Below are 21,375 nucleotides of genomic sequence, written 5' to 3'. Positions count from 1 at the left end.
CTGGAAAAGTTTACCCATATCTGCTATTGCTGGAAACTTTACTCAATACTCACTCTCAAACATATAAACACTTGATGTATAGCCGTGGTGAACTTGGTTCCCACCACTTACATCTGAAACCTTCTGACCTAGTATCTGGTGAACATAGATGACTTGGAATTCTGGATGGGATGAGCTAGGCCCTGCCCACCCATTCAAACTCCCCTGACATCAAACAAACTTCTACTTTCACCTACCCGTCCACCCTTTCCTATCTTCCCTCTGTTTTCTGCCCCGACCCCTTATTTCCCCTCCAAACCCATATTTTTGTACCCCTCATATTCTAACATATAGTGCAATGTAGATCTCCTCCTTTCCTTCCTGCTCCACTCTGTCTTGCTCCTCCTGTACTACAATTTACACTCCTCAAATCACTCTATTGCACCTACCTGCTAGTAAACGTAAAACAAATATGGAAGGAAAAGTGGAAGAGATGAGCAAAGTATGGATACCCCTACCCAGATCCCATCCCAATACATATTTTGGTTGTTGTCTTTCTGTTAGATACTAGGTGTGCCATAACACAACTGTAACTTATGTGACATTTGTACGTGGACTTGTAAATCATGCCACAAAACAATGTTTAGGTGAAAAATAAATGAAATATAGAATGGAGAAAAGAATGACAAGCATGACAGAATGACAAGCGGAAAAGCGAATTAGCAAACTGTGGAGTGAACGTGTGGTTAGAACAAGGGCAGGCAATGTACATATGTAGTTAGGAAACTGAGGAAAAGTCAGCCCAGGTGGCAAGCAAACAACGATTCAGCAGAATTCAATGACAATCATGTGGATTAGTGATGTCTCCTGGTAAGATTTTTTTTGATTCAGTATTAATACAGTGTAATGAGCAGCTTTGAAACTGGTCGCCTTAATGACATCATATCATGCTAAACAAGATTTCAACCATTATAGGGTAGATGTCTAGGAACAGCAGAACTAGGCCTGGTGGAAGCATCAGAAAAACTTACTGTGGTGTGGAGCTGATGACTGGAACCCCACCTAAAGTGTTACTAAACCCACAACTGAAAAAACAGCCTGTATATGCAGTAAAGCATGCTTGTTATACTCACTGTGGAACCTAAGGGGTTATTCCTCTGCATTGTGTAAAAAGGCTGTTTGATCCTGTCTTCTCTGATCCTCCCATTCTTTTACTGTCTGCTGTTAGAACAGATCCTTGGAGGCACTCTGCACATGCTCAGTTTGGTGTGTATTGCTAGAGAGTTTTTTTTTTTTTTTTTTGGAAGGGTGCATGTGATCAACACAGGGTCAACCAGTACTGTCCAGACAGAGGGTCAGGGGTCATGCAGCCTCAAAGGACAGTCAGAGGAGAATGAAAACGTCTCCTACAAGCTTTAACCAGTGCTGGGTAGGACATTGATAGAAGCCACAAGACTGCTATATACTGCTGCACAGCTAATGGCAAAACATTTTTTTTACCTCAATGCTGGGAATGCATTATGGTAAAAAAAAAAAATATGTTTAGAGCAACTTCAACCCCAGCAAATGTTAACCACTTGCCGACTGCCTAACGCCGATCTACGTCGGCAGTCAGCCCCTCACAGGCAAAGTGACGTAGGGCTACGTCACTAGCTTGTGAGGGTCTAGGGAGCGAGCGCGCGCCCCCGGAGGCGCGCTCCCGCTCCCGCGTGGTCACGGACCCCCCCGCGCGTATGACCGGCGGACCCGATGTCCGCCGGTCACTCGGCGATCGGCGGGGGAGAGGGAGAATGTCAGGCAGCTTGTGTAAACAAGCCACCTGTCATTCTCCTTGCTGTTAGGATACTGATCACTCGGATCTAGTATGTAGATCCGTTGATCAGTGTCCATACAGCTCAAGCCCCAGCCAATCACAGTAGAAAGCACGCCCCTAGGGATACACACAGCCCCTCCCTCCCAAATAAAGTTAACCCCTTCACTACCAGTGTATTTTTACAGTAACAGTGCATATGTATAGCACTGATTACTGTAGAAATGTCACTGGTAACCCCAAAAGTGTCAAAAATGTCAGTCAAGGGTCCGATCTGTCCGCCCCAATGTCGCAGTACCGCAAAAAAAATCGCAGATCGCCGCCATTACACGTTAAAAAAAAACAACAAAAATGACAGAAATCTTTCCCTTTGTTAGTAAACGCGATAACTTTTGCACAAACCAATCAAAATACGCTTTTTGCGATTTTTTTTACCAAACATAGGTAGCATAAAACAAATTGGCCGAAAAAGTAAAAAAATTTTGATTTTTTAATTTTTTTTTTGGGGAATTTCATATAAAAAAATGTGAAAAATATTGCTATTTTTGCAAAATTGACGCTCTTTTTTTGTTTATAGCGCGTGATCAAAAAATCGCACAGGTGATCAAATACCACCAAAAGAAAGCTCTGTTTGTGGGAAAAAAAGGACGCCAAATTTGTTTAGGTACAGCGTCGCACGACCGCGCAATTGTCCGTTAAAGTCACGCAGTGCCGAATCGCAAAAAAACCCCTGGTCGGAATGGGGGTAAAATCTTCCGGGGCTTAAGTGGTTAAAGTGATTGTAAAAGCTCTTTTTTTTTTTAATTAAAATGACAAACATTATCTCTAAATTGTGCTCCAATAATAAAATAAAACACTCTACTGAGCGCACACAGGCAGGAAGCTCACTAAATAAAAGCTTTTAAAATGATTAAAATTGAGCCGCTGCTATAAGCAATACATATCAAACATATGTAAGCGTCACTAGTAAACTTAGAACACTATTAGCAGCGCTCCGTCAGTGAACAGAACTTTTGCAAGCATGCACACAACTCTTATTGGTCATTGTATTTACATAAAGTCCACCACACATAAGTGCAATACCGTCTATAAATAAATTACATCCGTGGGATAAAGCTCAGATGATACATGATACAATTTACCGACCACCATGAGTGAGTCCCGTTCCTTTTAGACTCAACACTCACCAGAAATAAGTAAATAAAAAGCATTTTCTTGCAGTGCCATTCAGAGATTCCTCAAGGGGTAGGTCTTTCACACTTCCGGGTACTGTATTAAATGCTATAAATCTTGGAATTGGGAGGAATGATGTTTTTCCAGCAGGGATTTGAAGAAGGATATTCTCACCCTGATATAAGGGTCCCAACTGGATTGGTTGATGAGGTGAGCACATGGGAGCAGCTCAATCAACAGGGTCCTGAGATGGGGCTTCCAGAGGGAAAGCTTTACCTGCATTGGGCTGTCCCACTGAGCCAGGTGCTCCCTACTTCTTGGGAGGAGCCGAGAGAGATGTGGGGAGCACCTGGCTCAGTGGGACAGCCCAAATGCGGGTGAAGCTTTCTCTCTGGAAGATCCTAGGAGGGGAGGAGCCAAGAGAGAGATGTGGGGAGCACCTGGCTCAGTGGGACAGCCCAATGTAGGCAAAGCTTTCTCTCTTCAAGCCCCATCTCAGGACCCTGTTGATTGAGCTGCTCACATCGGAAGTATGGAGGACTTACCCCTAAAGCGGAGTCCCGGCCTCAAAATCAACAAAATCGATTTTGGGCCATCCGCTTGCTCTAGGTCACCTGAAAAACAAATGGATAATTACGATTTTTTTTTTTTTTTTGTTTACTTACCTTGTTATTGAAGAAAATATACTCACCTTTCTTCCACTTCCTCCCTCTGCGGCCGCGGCCCACGCCATCACTTCCTCCTTGCATTTATTCCTGGGAGCTGAACGTCATTGCTCCCAGGAATCAATGCGCCTGCACCGGCCCCGCTCGTCACTTCCGGTGCAGGCGCGTCATTCCCTGCTAAACAGCTTCTGGGCATGCCCAGAAGCTGTGGAGGGATGACGCGCCCACACCGGAAGTGACGAGCGGGCCGGTGCAGGCGCATTCTGGGAGAAGAGGACACGGAAGAGGACGCAGAAGAGGACGCGCTGGCTTCAGCTGCCCACCTCCGAGATGGCAGCGCTAGAGAAGAAATTTTCAAGGTAAGTATTTCTTCTAAAAGGTAAGTGCGACCCGGGACAGTTCAGAGGCTATCCATTGTGGAATGTACTAGCCCTGACTGTCCCGAGGGTATTTTTATCTAAATTTCACCCCCGAGGCCGGAACTCCGCTTTAAGGAATCTCCGAAATCACACTGTGAGCAAATGCTTTGTATTTATTTATATCTGGTGAGTGTTAAGTCTAAAGGAAGCGGGACTCACTCGTGGTGGTGTTGGTGATTGGTATCACGGATTATCTGAGCTTTATCCCATGGATGTCACTCATTTAGAGACTGTATTGCACTTATGTGTGGTGGACTTTATGTAAATACAATTACCAATAGCAGTTGTGTGCATGCTTGCGCAACTTCTGTTCACTGACAGAGTGCTGCTAATAGCGTTCTAAGCGTAATAGTGACACTTATATATGTTCAAAATGACAAACATGTTATACTTACCTGCTCTGTGCAATGCTTTTGCACAGAGCAGCACCGATCCTCCTCCTTTTGGGTCCCCCACTGGCGTTCCTGGCTCCTTCCCATGCTAAATTACTACATAGCAATTTGCTTGCTATGGGGGCACTCTTGCAGGCTTGCTCCTGAGCCCCGCTCTGTCAATTGACACCTAGAGCGTGGCTCAGCCCCAATCCCTCTTTATTGGCTCTGATTGACAGCAGAAGAGACCAACAGCTCCCACTGCTGTGTCCTAGCCAATAAGGAGGGAGAGAGCCGAGAGAGCCTCTGCTTCCATGCACATCGCTGGATCGAATTGGACTTAAATACCTATAAGGGGGGGTTTCACTTTATTGCAGAGAAATCTTTAAGGTAAAAACCCTTATGCCTTTAAAACCACTTTAAAATGCAAAATAGGAAATGGTTAGAACCCCTGTCGGGTTTATTTTTTGCTGTCTGTGTCCTTGAAGCAAATATTGCACAATGGATTGATGGGTGATCATAAGTCACCACATCCCAGCTTAATGTAAACCAAAAATAATAGATGTACACTATGTTGATGGACTTTCTAGGTGCCAAAACCAGAGCAAATAATCAATTAAAATAGTACTTTTGAATATTAGATATATTAAAAAAAGTTTCTCTTTTTGTCTACAATAAATGGGTTGCAAAGACATCCAACATTCCAAAGCTTGATCAAACTTCCAGACAATGCCACTTCCTATATTACATTCTGAACATCACTACATAACCCAAAGACATGAATATTTATGGGGAAATACAACATAAACATATATACAATTTTCATGAGTGAACGAGGGGTGTTTTTTCATCAATGTGTTTCACAGCAAGCTTCATTAGGAAGGCAGGGGAGATATGGTACACAGTCAAGGCCAGGTACACCATGCACGTCACAAACCCATAACCAAAGCCCCCTAGTCTGGTGGGGGTCCACACGGGGAGAAACATGAGGATTCTACATATTTTGTTGCAAAATAAATGTACTCTAGGTGGAATTTACTCACAGGGGAGTCAGCATCCAAAGATACACTATATTATCAAAATTATTGGGGCGCCTGCTTTGATTTGATGTGCAGTCATGTTGGAACAGGAAGGGCCAACCCCAAACTGTTCTCACAAAGTTGGGAGCAAGAAATTGTCCAAAATGTCTTGGTAAGCTGTCATCTAACCGTTCCCTTCACTGGAACTAAGGGGCCAAGCCTAGCACCTGAAAAACAACCCCACACCATAATCCCTCCACCAAGTGATTTGGACCAGTGCATAAAGCAAGGTCCATAAAGACATGGATGAGCGAGTTTGGGGTGGAGAACTTGACTGGCCTGCACAGAGTCCTGACCTCAAACCAATAGAATACCTTTGGGATGAATTAGAGCAGAGACTGCGAGCCAGGCCTTCTCATCCTACATCAGTGCCTGACCTCACAAATGTGCTTCTGGAAGAATGGTCAAACATTCCCATAGACACACTCCTAAACCTTGTGGACAGCCTTCCCAGAAGAGTTGAAGCTGTTATAGCTGCAAAGGGTGGGACAACTCAATATTGAACCCTACAGACTAAGACTGGGATGCCATTAAACTTATGTGCCAGTAAATGCAGGCGTCCCAATACTTGTGGTAATATAGTGTATCTGCCAGCCTGTCTCTGCTACAGTTGCTGTCAGTTTTCAGAGGATGTCATAAATTATTAGATCATCAAACTCTCCCTGGAGCTGGTCATAGGTAATCAGTGCTTCAAACCTAATGGTCCCTATGAGGCTGGCTAGAGAATACTCATATTTTTTTTATTTTTTTAAATCAGCCAGCAGGCTGATTGAAAATAAACAAACAGATAACCCCATCGACAAAAGAGAGGTGGATGGAGGAATCCTCCCAGCTGTGTTATTGTATTCTGATAGTAGGGACTCCTCTACTGTCAGAATACACTGATCAGCTGCTACATCTCATTGGCTGCAACTGTTGATTGAGAAAAATTTCCATCATGCCTGTTTGACAGAAGTCAATCATTAGATCAAGCTGGAGCATCAACACATGGATCAAAATCCAGCTGGTCCCTGCTGGACTGGCCAAATTTCAATCCATCTATGGCTAGCTTAAGAGAGTGTAAGATAATGCTCTCCAAACAAGCTTCCTGGATATTTACAATGCTCCCCCCTAGTTATAACTCTCCCTAAATGCTCTCCTAGCCAGGGCCATCTTACAGAATGGGCACGCTGGGCAGTTGCCCGGGGGCCCCACTTACCTGGGGGGCCCCACCTGCCCAGCCACCCAGCCCCAGCCAAGCATTAGTCCCAATTCCCGTGTGCATCCTGCCACCGAACTTAGCAGGTGGCAAGCGCCTGTCTGTCCTGTGCTGCTGTCAGGCCACTTGGGCCGTGGAGGGGGAGCCCACAACTGCAGGAATGCCTGTCTGCCTCCAGGGGAACAGACAGACACAGGACAGCCGAGTCTGACTCCTGTCTGTGTGTGTGTGTTCACCGGACCCAGCCACCCAACTTGGAAGCTGTCAATAGTCAATATCACCTTATCGATAATTTGCATTTTTATTCTCGTGGGTGATTGTGTAGGCGGGGCCCCAGTGCACTGCATTGCCCAGGGCCCTTTAATGCTCTTAAGATGGCACTGCTCCTAGCATGCGCCTTTGCTATATGTTTCCACCAACCTCTATTGGTGTCCTAATGACATATTTTTGCCCTACCTTCTGTCCTGGTGACACAACAACAAATAAGTGGAAATCTCTCCAAAGGGAAAATCCCCTTCCCCTCTACAGACAGCTGTTTCCTGAGCAGCTGTCCCCAGTGGAAGATTTTTCCTTACCTTCTAATTTTGATGACCACTATAAAATTCTTGATTTCCTGTCAAAAAAATGGGACACCAAAATAAAATAGACAGGGTGGGGGTGGGGATGCAGACAGCAACAGAAACCCAAGCTCCTCTTTCTAATTCTAATTCCTCTCAACTCCGTCAAAAACTAAAAAATAGTTTTGTTTTTAGTTCTACTTTAACCACTTAAGCCCCGGAAGATTTTACCCCCTTCCTGACCAGGGCCTATTTTGCGATTCGGCACTGCGTCACTTTAACGGACAATTGCGCGGTCGTGCGACGCTGTACCTAAACAAATTTGGCATCCTTTTTTCCCAGAGCTTTCTTTTGGTGATATTTGATCACCTGTGCGATTTTTTGATCATGCGCTATAAACAAAAAAAGAGCGTCAATTTTGCAAAAATAACAATATTTTCACATTTTTTTTTATATGAAATCCCCCCCTCCCCCCAAAAAAATGTAAAAATCTAAATTTTTTAACATTTTAGGCCAATTTGTTTTATGCTACATATGTTTGGTAAAAAAAAAAATCGCAAAAAGCGTATTTTGATTGGTTTGCGCAAAACTTAATGTGTTTACTAACAAAGGGAAAGATTTTTGTCATTTTTTTTAAACGCGTAATGGCAGCGATCTGCGATTTTTTTTTTGCGGGACTGCGACATTGGGGCGGGCAGATCGGACCCTTGACTAACATTTTTGACACTTTTGGGGGTACCAGTGACATTTACTACAGTAATCAGTGCTATACATATGCATGTTACTGTAAAAATGACACTGGCAGTGAAGGAGTTAACTGTATTGGAGAGGGAGGGGTTAAGTGTGTCCTAGGGGCGTGTTTCTAACTGTGATTGGCTGTGGCTTGATGTGTAAGAACAATGATCAACGGTCCTACATAGTAGAACCGTTTGATCACCATTCTTACACAGGGGAGAACTGACAGGCAGCTTTGTTTACACTAGCCGCCTGCCTTTCTCCTGCTGTCACGGACGATCGCGAGTGCCCGGCGGACATCGGGTCTGCCGGGCACACGCGCGGGGGGGGTCCGTGACTGAGCGGGAGCGGGAGCGCGCATCCAGCGGCGCGCGCTCGCTCCCAAAACCCTTACAGGCTAGCGACGTAGCCCTATGTCGCTCTGCCTGTGAGGGGCTGACTGCCGACGTAAATAGTCGTGCGGCAGTCGGCAAGTACTTAATAACTACCTTAAATCACATTCCTAATCACATATTGTACTTGTTTGTAGCCTTACATTCTTACATTTGCACTTAGATCTGTAACTTTTGAAAATGCCAGTAAAAACATGGCTGTACCAGTAAATTTTGGGTGTCGTGTCAGTAAATTTCAGTCTGGTAGGTTGGCAACACTGCTCTATAGCTATATAAATATATAGTTCTAGCTAGAGATGCATTCTATAGCCAATTACGGACCACCCGCCGCAGTTTTACGTTGGTACTTTTACGTTAAATACCGGGGTTATGGCAGCAGATAGCTGCCATAACCCCGGTACTTTTTTTAAACGGCGGGTGGTCCGCTTTAACATAAGGGTGGTCCCAGTGTCAGATTCGCCGCAGTATCACCCTTATGGGCAGCGGGAGAAGTGCCCCCCTCCCGGCTCTTCCCGATTGTTTTTCCTGCTTACCGGACCTGTCCGTAGCAGGGAAAACCATCCAGTCCGCTGTCCCCTCAGGGAGGAAGTCGAGTGAGGGCAAGATGGCCCTCATTCATCTCTATGGCCTTGGAGGACCGGAGGATAGTCGCTTCCTAGCAACGGATTTAAAGAGCAAAAATTACTTTTATTTTTTTATTTTTTAGTGTAGATGTGAGATCTGAGGACTTTTTGACCCCAGATCTCACGTTAAAGAGGACCTGTCATGCTTATTTCTATTCCAAGGGATGTTTACAAAAAATAAAAAATAAAAAAAACAAACAAAAAAACAGTGTAAAAATAAAAGATAAAATAAATAGGAAAAATATATTAAAGCGTCCCGTCCCTGTTAGCTCCTGCGCAGAAGCGAATGAATACGCAAGTCGCGCCCACATATGTAAACGGGTTCAAACCACACATGTGAGGTATTGCCGAGATCGTTAGAGTGAAAGCAATAATTTGAGCCCTAGACCTCCTCTGTAACTCTAAACTGGTAACCTGTAGACATTTTTAAAATGTTGCCTATGGGGATTTTTAAGTACCAATGTTTGTCGCCATTCCATGAGTGTGCCAAATTTTGAAGCATGACATGTTGGGTATCTATTTATTCGGTGTACCATTATCTTTCAAATTATAGAATATATTGGGCTAACTTTACTGTTTTCTTATTTTTCCAAAAAGATTGCATTTGTAAGACAAAAGATAAAAAATATTGCAACGATCTCCATTTTATTCTCAAGGGTCTCTGCTAAAAAAAAATATGTATAATGTTTGGGGGTTCTAAGTAATTTTCTGGCAAAAAAAAAAAAAACAGATTTTAACTTATAAACAACAAGCGTCAGAAAAAGGCCCGGTCCGGAAGTGGTTAATATGCTGTCATAGCTTGTCACATATGTCAGCACTTATACAGTAATTTACTATTTTTAGTTTGATGGAGCAGGATTAAATGAAGAGATAAGATCAGCATGAATATAAAAGAAGACAACACTGCATAGCTTATGAAGATGTTAAGCACCATATGAGAACTTCTCACCCATTGTAAGAAAATTTGGTGTGTGGTTTTATCAATAATTAGGGATTTTTATCTGATTTTAGTTTTAAAACAATGTTCTGCTGTTGAATTGGGCTGGAGTTCCTCTTTAACAAGAATCTATAAATAAGCTTGTGAGTGGCGCTGGGAGCTGCATATATAATGCGCAGGAAGTCATTGCAGTAAACGTAGTATATGTTTTGGGAATGGAAAATTCTGTTTTGGGAAATGATGCACAGATCCCTGGGAACAGAGTGGACTGATGAGAAAACAGTGTGTGAACTGGGCAGGGAGCGCCGCGCCACTCGTAGAAGATGTTACGAGGGAAATAGGGCATGTGAAAGGCAAGTAGATGGCACAGGGAAATATTATTTTTATCATTATTACACAAAGTACGGGTAAACAGCTTTATCATTATTAGACTACATGTTTAAAGAGAGTAGAAGTATTTATTGATGGGGTATGATACTCACAATAAATCTGAATGTTAACGATTTTAATATCAGATTGTATGCAAAATGCAAAAAAAGAAACAAAAACATCTCATTGTCCCCCATACATTCCTAGTTACAACCCCCCCCCCCCCCCCCATCCAATGCAGATGGCTCAAATGCAAACAGGGGCAGACTGGTAACTTTCAGCCCAGGGGGCAAGTACAAACCAGAGGCCCATGGTGCAGCGACTTGGCCCCTCTCCCACTCTCCCTCTTCTTGTCCTCCTCCTGACCCTCATTCCAGGCTAAATCTCCGCTCCCGGTACTCTCTACTCACCAGCTGAATCCCAGTTCCCAACCTGGCCAGCAGGAGGCAGTTGGGGGGAGCTGGGACAGCTTGGTTGGGGCTGGCTGGGGGAGGAGAGTCTCCAGTGGGGCATGGAACAAGCCTCTGCTCAGACACAGTTTACACCATCCATGTTTGGGGGGGCTGCGCTCTTTCCTTGTCGTCAACCTGCACTCAGTAGGTCAGCGACAGGGGCTTTTTACTTCTCTTCACCAGGAATCCTTTAGGCATATCTGAAGCAGAAGCAGTGCAGCCTTTTTACAGGGCATCGGAGCGGCCCAGGGGGCAGTTGCCCCCCTGGCCCAGTCCTCCCCTGAACGCAAAGGTTGCATTTGACCTGCTTTGCCTGCAATGTGAATGCATCTCTAAGAGGACAGGCAGCATTCCAAGAAATCCAATGCAAAGTAGGTCAAACACAGCCTCAGAAATTTCACCCACACTACGTGATTGAGGTAAATGGGACTCTGATGACCTGCATTTAATTGTAAACCGCACCCATGTACACAATCTCTTACTTACCTAAAAGAGAAGTATGGTAATCGCAATAAAAAAAGAAACATGCGCACCTAGAAGGCTGCAGCACCGATCCAATGCTGCATCTGTCTCCTGCTGCCTCTAAGACTGAGAACTGCGCGATCAAAAACCACTGACTGTTCAGTCCTCAGCCTGCAGAGAGCTAGTGACTGTCAGTTACTGGCTCTCTGCTCTTTCCCTCCAACACTCACTGGAGGGGGTAGGAGCAGCTGGCTCAGGCTCTCAGCGGCTTGCTGAAAGCCTTAGCTAGCTGTCCGTCCAGGCTACTGGGTGGATCCCAACCATATAGACCAGCTTTGTAACATCAGCCGACAGCAGACTTTAGCCTGCTGTCGGCTGAAAACGACTCACAGGAGTGCACCAATAACTGCACTCCTGTGACCCACAGAAGTACAGCCAAAACATACTTCTCCTTTAGTCTGCTGTCATGGGATGATCCATGGCACCTCTTCCCGTACCGAAAAGTGGTGATCGGAGGATGTACCCTGGGCCAGTCCATTTGTTTAGTTGACACCCTGTCACGTACCTGGTGGAGGCCAAGCTGACGAGAGGGCTTACCTTATAGTTCCTGTCCAGTCTTTCCCCTGGTGTTGGTAACGGGAAGAAGGGCCATAGGTGCCTGAAGGAAGATGAAGATCTGAGTAATGCAGGAAGACTGAGGGTGCCAGTTTGGAACTCATGCAGGATGTCATCGCAGGAACTTGTGTATGTAGAAAAGTGTAGAACTTGTGTATGTAGAGGGCCAAAGCCAAGTAACATCATAGCCACCAGGAGGGGCATCTTTTACCAACTGTGGCAAGGAACTTAGGAAGCGTGAATTTATGACGATCCACCATTATTGATGAAGCAAGTGTGATGGAAAGCGAACCCGGAAGCAAGAGCGGGCAGAGTTGGAAGTGCCCAGGAGCTGTGACAACGCAGTGCCGGAGGGCATTTTTTGACAGGTAAGTCTGCTATAATGTGCTAATATGCAGTGCACACTAACACTATATGGCATAAACCTCCTGGGGGCTCATAAAATAAAATAAAAATGTAGTAGAGTTTATTACCACTTTAAATGTTATGTGAGGTTGAGATCATGTACAGTATACTTAGTACAATGTAGGATTGCTAGAGAATTGCACAAATTTTACTTGAATTGTGAAACAATCTTACTTCTTGAGTAAAGAAGCCAGTTATATGAATGTTGCGGTTATGTGGAGATGCAAAGCGAGTTGTGTAGAAGGAAGGAGGAAAAGGTAGAATCTGTAGAAGGAGCAACAGTGCTGTGCTGAAGCAAGCAGGAGAGAATTTAAATCCCATCCCCAAGAAAACTCTCTGATCCCTTGCACCCATTCAGAAAGTTTAAATAAAAACGACCCTGTAAAGCAGGGGTGGGGAACCTATGGTCTGCGGGTCGTATGCGGCCCGCAAAGTCATCTTGTCCGGCCCCCGATGCAGCTGATTCTGTGTCTCTCAGCGGATATGTCAGAACGGAGCTGATGCTTCCTTAATAGTTTCGCGTGAGTCACAGGCGGAGTGATATCAAATGCACTCCGCCTGTGACCAATACAGGAAACTTCGCCTCTTCCTCCAGCGCCGCGCCGCTGCACGCTACACTTCTCCTAGCCAGCATTTCCCGCCAGCAGCACACACAGCAGTATCAGCCAGAACCAGCAGTACCAGCCAGAGCCAGCAGTACCCACAGCAGTACCAGCCAGAGCCGCAGAACCAGCAGTACCCAAAGCAGTACCAGCCAGAGCCAGTAGTACCCACAACAGAACCAGCAGTACCCACAACAGTACCAGCCAGAGTCAGCAGTACCCACAACAGTACCAGCCAGCAGTACCCACAGCAGTACCAGCAAGCAGTACCTACAGCACAGTACCAGCCAGCAGTTCCAGCCTGAGCCAACAGTACCCACAGCAATACCAGCCAGCAGTACCAGCCTGAGCCAGCAGTACCCACAGCAGTACCTGCCTGAGCCATCAGTACCCACAGCAGTACCAGCCTGAGCCAGCAGTACCCACAGCACAGTTCCAGCCAGCAGTACCAGCCTGAGCCAGCATTACCAACAGCAGTACCAGCCAGCAGTGCCTACAGCACAATACCAGCCTGAGTCAGCAGTACCCACAGCAGTACTAGCCTGAGCCAGCAGTATCAACAGCAGTACCATCCAGCAGTACCAGCAGCACGGTACAAGCCAGCAGTACCAGCCTGAGCCAGCAGTACCAGCCAGTTGTACCCACCAGCAGTACCAGCCAGCAGTACCAACCATCAGTACCCATCAGCAGTTCTATTCAAAACTTACCACCACAAAGAGTCGACTGCGCTCCAGACTGATCTACGCAAACCTGGAAAACCAGTTGCGAGTAGCAATATCATCAATACCAGCTAACATCACACACCTCACCAAAGAGAAGCAGTTGCAGCCATCACATTATGGGTGAGTTAATTAAATGTTCGACCAATTATAACAGGCACATTTTTAAGTTGATAATTTTGTACGGCCCCAGAAGGATTTTATAAATACCCAAATGGCCCTGGGCAGAAAAAAGGTTCCCCACCCCTGCTGTAAAGCAATTTTTTGCTCACCTAAATCCATTGTCTATTTCTCTTGCCTGCACTGCTTTGGGGAGCAGATGACGGCAGGAGGAACGCATAGCTTATGTGCCATTGGCATCTCTTTCTCCTTTTCCCCTGTGCTCTTATAGCAAGCCATACCCGAGCTGAACCAGGGAAATCACCCGACAGCAAGGATGGAGGAATCTCCATCTGCTGGCTATTGTGTTCAGACAGCCGGCAGCCGCGAGTCGTGACTGTCTGAATACCGAAACAGTGACTGCATCTGATTGGATGCAGTCACTGTTCAGCCAACAATTTTCCACCCGGCTCGTTTAATTTTTTTAATTATAGTTTGCAGAGCTTGGTGGTGCCAACAGGGTCGCCTGTGATATCAGCTGAAATTTGAGCTGTGTATGGCTACCTTTATTTCCATCCAGCTTTAATAACTGATAGATATGGGTGACATGCATTGCCTCTTCATGTGCACCTTACTGCAAAGTTGTGGGGTTATTATGCGGTGCTATGGCAGAGAGGAGGGGGGTTATTTAGAAATCTCGAAAGGAGCCAGGAGATCTTAAAGGACTTAAAGGAGATTTACATACCCAGGCATTTTTTGACCCTCTTTTTAGTTAAAGGGGTCATGGTTCTCTGGTGAGTGTAAATCTAGTTGAGCACTATGGGGTCAAAAAACACTAAGGCTCGGTTCACATTAGTGCGATGGCAGACATCGCATGTGATTCGGAGCGCACTGCTCTGAAAATCACATGCGATGTCTATGCGATGCGAATTCAGCTATACAGATAGTATAGCTGAATTCGCATTTGATTCGGCAGAAACAAGCAGAGGACCCTTTTCTTGGGTCCGCAGCAGAATCGGATTGCATGGTGGTTCACACGATTCATGTCACACGATTCATGTCCGAATGTCAGTTCGCACTGCGATATGTGAACTGATCTGGGGGTGTCTTTAACTTTGAATTGATACCCCCAGCGATTCGCATATGTCAGTGTGAACTGCCTGCGTTGGGTATGCAATGCGGGAACCTGCAGTAGATCCGCGGGGTTCCCGAATCGCATAAGTGTGAACCGGGACTAAAGGCTTGTACACACTATAAGAAAACATTTTCATCCAAAGAATGTTCGTGTAATTTTTGCATAGTGTGTACAGAACTTTCTATAGACGATTCATTAGTCTGTGTCTAAACACAGCGGGAGCGAGCCTCCGGCAGCGCACGCGTGCCGCCGAGATCACTAGGAGTCCAGCGACCCAGGGGAGCCGACTTGCCGCAGTAATATTACTGTAAGCGGTCGGCAAGTGGTTAATGTGTACCATTTTCGTAGGATTTTTGTACAAGAAAAATCAGAAATGATTGCGCATGATCAGAAACAATAAACAACAAAAAAAAGCCTTTTTCATACGAGAATTTTTGTACAAATTTTCCTACGAATTTTCGTTCATCGGTTCCGATTTGCTGTGAGGCAACGAGGAAAATCGCACAATCGTTCGCCTGATTTTCTTATAGTGTGTACCCCACTTAAGCTGGTGATAGTTTTCCAACAACACACTCTATTGAAGATTAATCCCACTGATTTAGAAGATGGTATGAACTGCATTAAAAAAGGACTTTCAATTATTGTCGCTTTTTATTGATTGGAATCTAGCACTTTGCACTTTAGGAATTGAATATTGTATTTTGTCCCACAGTTTGATGAAATTTGTATTTTTATATATTTATTTTGTTTTGAGGCTTATGAATTTTGCACTATATTACCATTTGCTTAATCATACTATTAGGGCTCTTTCACACGGGCGATCCGATCAGATCCGCCTGTCAGTTTTTTAGGCGGATCTGATCGGATCCTCCATGCAGCTCTATGGGGCAGCGGATGTCAGCGGAGACACCTCCGCTGACACCCGCTGCCATCCGCATCCGATCCTGTGCTTGAAATCTGAACGGATGGAAACCCTAAGGGCTCTTTCACACGGTCCGCCTACGCGATCCCCGCTGAGCCGGGCGGATGACAGCTCCGTCTCCGCTTGCAGAGCGGAGAGGGAGGTGTCTCAGCACCCGCTGCCCTCTATGGGGGATCGGAGGAGAGCGGACCGCTTGTCCGCTCTCATCAGATCCGCTCCGCTCCGATTACTGAACGGATGGAAAAATAGGGTTTCCATTCGTTCAGATTTCAAGCACAGGATCGGATGCGGATGGCAGCGGGTGTCAGCGGAGGTGTCTCCGCTGACATCCGCTGCCCCATAGAGCTGCATGGAGGATCCGATCAGATCCGCCTAAAAAACAGGCGGATCTGATCGGATCGCCCGTGTGAAAGAGCCCTTAGAGTTTGCTTATGCACATACAATGATTGTGGGGTTCACTGCCTGTCAATTTTGCCCACACAAGTCAATGGCTTGTGTTTAATGCGCATTACTGTAAGTTACTGTTTGGTAAAGAAATCCCCCCAAAAACCAAAAACAGGCATTCAGGGGATGCCCTTAATGGATAGCCTCTTGAATGCTTGACAGTGACTGTTTAACTGCACTAATCCACTGTGGATCACTTTTCAGAGCATGGGCTGGTATAAACGTATCCTAAATAGGGTTGAGCGGACACCTAGATGTCCGTGTTCGACGGGTTCGGCCGAACTTTAAAAAAAAGTCCGGGTCCGTGTCCCGGACTTTTACCGAACTTTTCCCGGACACCGAACCCCATTGAAGTCAATGGGGACCCGAACTTTAAGGCACTAAAATGGCTCTAAAACACCAAAGGAAAGGGCTAGAGTGCTGCAAATGGCAGCAAAACGTAATTAAGAGCATGGCAAGTGCTCTGCAAACAAATGTGGATAGGGAAATAACTTAAAACAACAAAAAAAAACAGAAAAATAAAACAATGTTCTTCTTCATCTCTGAAGGACGAGGCCCATATGGAGTAGGAGGGAGGTTGAGGTGGTGGTGGATGTGGCGGTGACATAGGCGTGCGCACAGGGTGTGCTGGGTGTGCCTGGGCACACCCTAATCACCTAGGGCACATAGCATTGCCAGTGAGGAGATGGGAAAGATCTCCCTGGGACCTGCTCTGCTCTATTTCTCCTTGCCTACAGGTACATGGCCCCGATACATTACTCTCCCTGCTGGCAAACACATGCATGTGTATTTCAACTTTGGGGTGCACACCTTAATGCAATAGGCTGCGCACACCTATGGGCGGTGTAGGTGGAAGCGGCGGTGGAGGAGGACCAGGGCCGGATTAACAGCATCATGGGCTTGGTGCTGAGGATTTTGAAGGGCCTTAGGGCCGTGCCTTGCCATGCACCCAGAGGAGGAAGGGTGCAGCCATGCATGCCTAATTCAACATGGGATGCTGTCTCTGAAGCCCATAAACACATCCATGCATCGCCAACTGTCCCTCCTTGTCCGGCCTTCACGCTGTGTGGGGAGGTTCTGAGGGTGCTGCCTGGGGAAGCGAGCATAGAAGCCAGACTTCTGTGTTTACAAGTGACAGAAGAGCGGTAACAGTGAATATGGCCAACCCGGGGCCTATATAAAAGGTAGGGGCCTGGAGCTGCAGCTCCAATAGCCCCTTTATTAATCTGGCCCTGAGGAGGAGGACGAGGTAGCCAACACTGCTTCTTTTCACAAATTTTAAATGAGGGTACACCCCAAAAGAGTGAGAAAGAGCAAAAATGGAACAATGGGTGGGTAAGGTCGGTATCCATTGCTATTCTGCATAAGGTACGGAAAAGTCCCGTGGGATCCATGCCTGGTTCATTTTAATGAACGTGAGCTTGTCCACATTGTCTCTGGACAGGCGGCTGCGCTTGTCTGTTATAACGCCCCCAGCCGTGCTAAATACCCGTTCAGATAATACACTGGCTGCAGGGCACGCCAGCACCTCCAAGGCGTAAAGGGCAAGCTCAGGCCATGTGCCCAATTTGGAGACCCAGAAGTTGAAGGGGGCAGACCCGTCATTCACTACATGTAGGCGTGTGCACACATACTGCTCCACCATGTTGGTAAAATGCTGCCTCCTGCTAAGACGTTCCATCTGAGCTGCTGGTGCTGCTGTTTGTTGTGGCGTGCTGACAAAGCTTTTCCACATTTCGGCCATGCTAACCCTGCCTTCTGAGGTGCTGGCGGTGCCCTGGTTGCGTTGGCGACCTCCTCCTCCTCCTCCTCTGCCTTGTGCTTCCACTGTGGCCCCGCTGTCAGATGGGAATGCCAGCAGCATGGCGTCTACCAGCGTGCGCTTGTACTCGCGCATCTTGCGATCGCGCTCCAGTGAGTGAATTAAGGACGGTACGTTGTCCTTGTAACGGGGATCCAGCAGCGTGGCCACCCAGTAATCAGCACAAGTTAGAATGTGGGCAACTCGGCGGTCGTTGTGGAGACACTGCAGCATGTAATCGCTCATGTGTGCCAGGCTGCCCAGAGGCAACGAAAGGCTGTCCTCTGTGGGAGGTGTATGGTCCGTGTCCTCTGTATCCCCCCAGCCACGCACCAGTGATGGCCATGAGCTGGCCTGGGTGCCACCCTGCTGTGAACATGGTTCCATCTCCTCCTCCAGCTCCTCCTCCTCCTCATCCTCCTCATCCTCCAGAACTGTGCCCCTGCTGGACAATTGCGTCCCTGGCGTTTGCGTGTGCAGGAACCCACCCTCGGAGCCCCTTGCGAATGACTGCCCTGAAAGCCTTGGAAATGTTACCTCTTCATCCTCCTCCTCCTCCTCATCCTGTGCCACATCCTCTTCCATCATCGCCCGAATTGTTTTTTCAAGGAGGCATAGAAGTGGGATAGTTAAGCTGAGAACGGCGTCATTGCCACTGGCCATGTTGGTGGAGTACTCAAAACAGCGCAACAAGGCACACAGGTCTCGCATGGAGGCCCAGTTATTGGTGGTGAAGTGGTGCTGTTCCGCAGAGCGACTCACGCGTGCGTGCTGCAGCTGAAACTCCACTATGGCCTGCTGCTGCTCGCACAGTCTTTCCAGCATGTGCAAGGTGGAGTTCCACCTTGTGGGCACGTCACATATGAGGCGGTGAGCGGGAAGGCCGAAGTTACGCTGCAGCGCTGCCAGGCGAGCAGCAGCAGGGTGAGAACGCCGAAAGTGCGCACAAACGGCCCGCACTTTCTGCAGCAGCTCTGACATATCGGGGTAGTTTTTAAGGAACCTCTGCACCACCAAATTCAGCACATGCGCCAGGCAAGGGATGTGCGTCAAACCGGCTAGGCCCAGAGCTGCTATGAGATTTCGCCCGTTATCGCACACCACCAGGCCGGGCTTGAGGCTCGCTGGCAGCAACCACTCATTTGTCTGCTGTTCCATGCTCCTCCACAACTCCTGCGCGGTGTGTGGTTTGTCCCCCAAACAGGCAAGTTGTAAAACTGCCTGCTGTCGTTTACCCCTGGCCGTGCTGAAGTTGGTGGTGAAGGTGTTACGCTGTCCGGATGAGGAGGCGGTAGAGGATGAGGAAGCGGAGTAGGAGGAGTTAGGAACAGGAGGCAAACTGAAGCGCCCTGCAATCCTCGGTGGTGGAAGGACATGCGCCAAATTGCTATCCGCCTCAGGCCCATCCGCCACTGCATTTACCCAGTGTGCCGTTAGGGAGATATAACGCCCCTGACCGTGCTTACTGGTCCACGTATCCGTAGTTAGGTGGACCTTGGCACAGATGGCGTTGCGCAGTGCACACCTGATTTTTTCCCCCACTTGGTTGTGCAGGGAAGGGATGGCTTGCCTGGAAAAGTAGTGGCGGCTGGGCACGACGTACTGTGGGACAGCCACCGACATAAGGTTTTTAAAACTGTGCGTCTCCACCAGACGGAATGACAGCATTTCAAAGGCCAATAATTTTGAAATGCTGGCATTCAGGGCCAGGGATCGCGGGTGGGTAGGGGGGTACTTCCTCTTCCTCTCAAGTGTTTGGGAGATGGAAAGCTGAACGCTTCCACGGGACATTGTGGAGATGGTTGTTGGTGACCCAGGTGGTGGTGTTGCTGACAGATCGTCTGTTTGCGGGGTGGCAGGTGCCGGTATCACTACAGATGTGGCTGGAGCGGCCGAGACTGCAGCAGAAGAGGAAGCAGGATGAGCCAGAGATGTTTCTTGGTTTTGAAGGTGTGTACTCCACTGCAGCTCGTGCTTTGCACTTAGATGCCTGATCATGCAGGTTGTGCTCAGGTTGAGAAGGTTCATGCCTCGCTTCAAGCTCTGATTGCACAGGGTGCAAACCACTCGTGTCCTGTCATCAGCACATTTTCTAAAGAACTTCCACGCTAGAGAACTCCTTTGAGCTGACTTTGGTGCGCTCGTTCCCTTGCTGCGTTGGGCAGTAGCGGGCGTAGTGTCTAGGGCACGGCCGCTCCGCTTCTGCACCCTGCTCCCTCTTCTGCTGTGCTGGTGGCTCTGTGCGACCACCGCCTCTTCCTCCAAACTACTCAGTTCACCTGCATGACGTTCATTCCATGTGGGGTCGAGGACCTCATCGTCCTCCACATCATCTTCCACCCAGTCTTCACCCCTGCCCTCCTTGTCGGTCTCCACAATGCTGAACGCCGCAGCAGTTGGCACCTGCGTTTCGTCATCATCGGAGACGTGCTGCGATGATCCTTGCATGTACTCATCTTGAGGAATAAGTGGTTGGGCATCGCTGCACTCAATCTCTTCCACTTCTGGGGCAGGGCTAGGTGGATGGCCCTGGGAAACCCTGCTGACAGAGTCCTCAAAAAGAATAAGAGACTGCTGTATGGCTTGGGGCTCAGACTGCTGGCCTGATTTGCAAGGGGGTGAGGTGAAAGACGGTTGGACATTGGCTGCAGGTGCCAACTCTGACCTTTCTGCAGTAGACTGGGTGGGAGACAATGTGAAGGAACTGGAGGCACTGTCAGCAGCAAACCAATCTACTATCGCCTCAACTTGTTCTGGCCTCATCACTTCTAGGGGCGTTTGATGCCCTACCAAATACTGATGCAGGTTCTGTCGCCTACTCACACTTGAGGAAGGTGTTTCACTTGTGCGTGTAGCTGGCACAGATCGACCATGTCCTCTCCTTGCAACAGGAGCTCTACCAGCAGCACCACGACCCAGGCCACGGCCCTTATTTGACGGTCTCCTCATATTTCTGTAATTTAAGATCTTGCCCTAGAAAGGTTTTTATTGAATAGCGGAATAGAAAATATGATCCAAAAAAAGTGTATGTATATCACACGTACACAACCACACTAGGCCCCAATTACTATTGTTTGTACCCCTAAAAGGCTAGATGAGGAGTAGGGGGAGTATGGAACAGGCAGCACCCTCAAACCTTCAGAAGTATGAGATGAACCCCAACAACTTGGAAAGGTGGATCTCTCTCACACGTACCGACACAGACTATCCCGCAATTCAATTGATCCTCAAAGGTTTTTATTGAATAGCGGAATAGGAAATATGATCAAAAAAAGTGTATGTATCTCGCACGTACACAACCACACTAGGCCCCAATTACTATTGTTTGTACCCCTAAAAGGCTAGATGAGGAGTAGGGGGGGTATGGAACAGGCAGCACCCTCAAACCTTCAGAAGTATGAGATGAACCCCA

This window comes from Pelophylax lessonae, assembly GCF_965119305.1.
Source record: "Pelophylax lessonae genome assembly, chromosome: 4".
In the NCBI taxonomy this organism is placed as follows: Eukaryota; Metazoa; Chordata; class Amphibia; order Anura; family Ranidae; genus Pelophylax; species Pelophylax lessonae.
The sequence above is the reverse complement of the archived record's forward strand: the minus strand, read 5'-3'. Positions refer to the sequence as shown.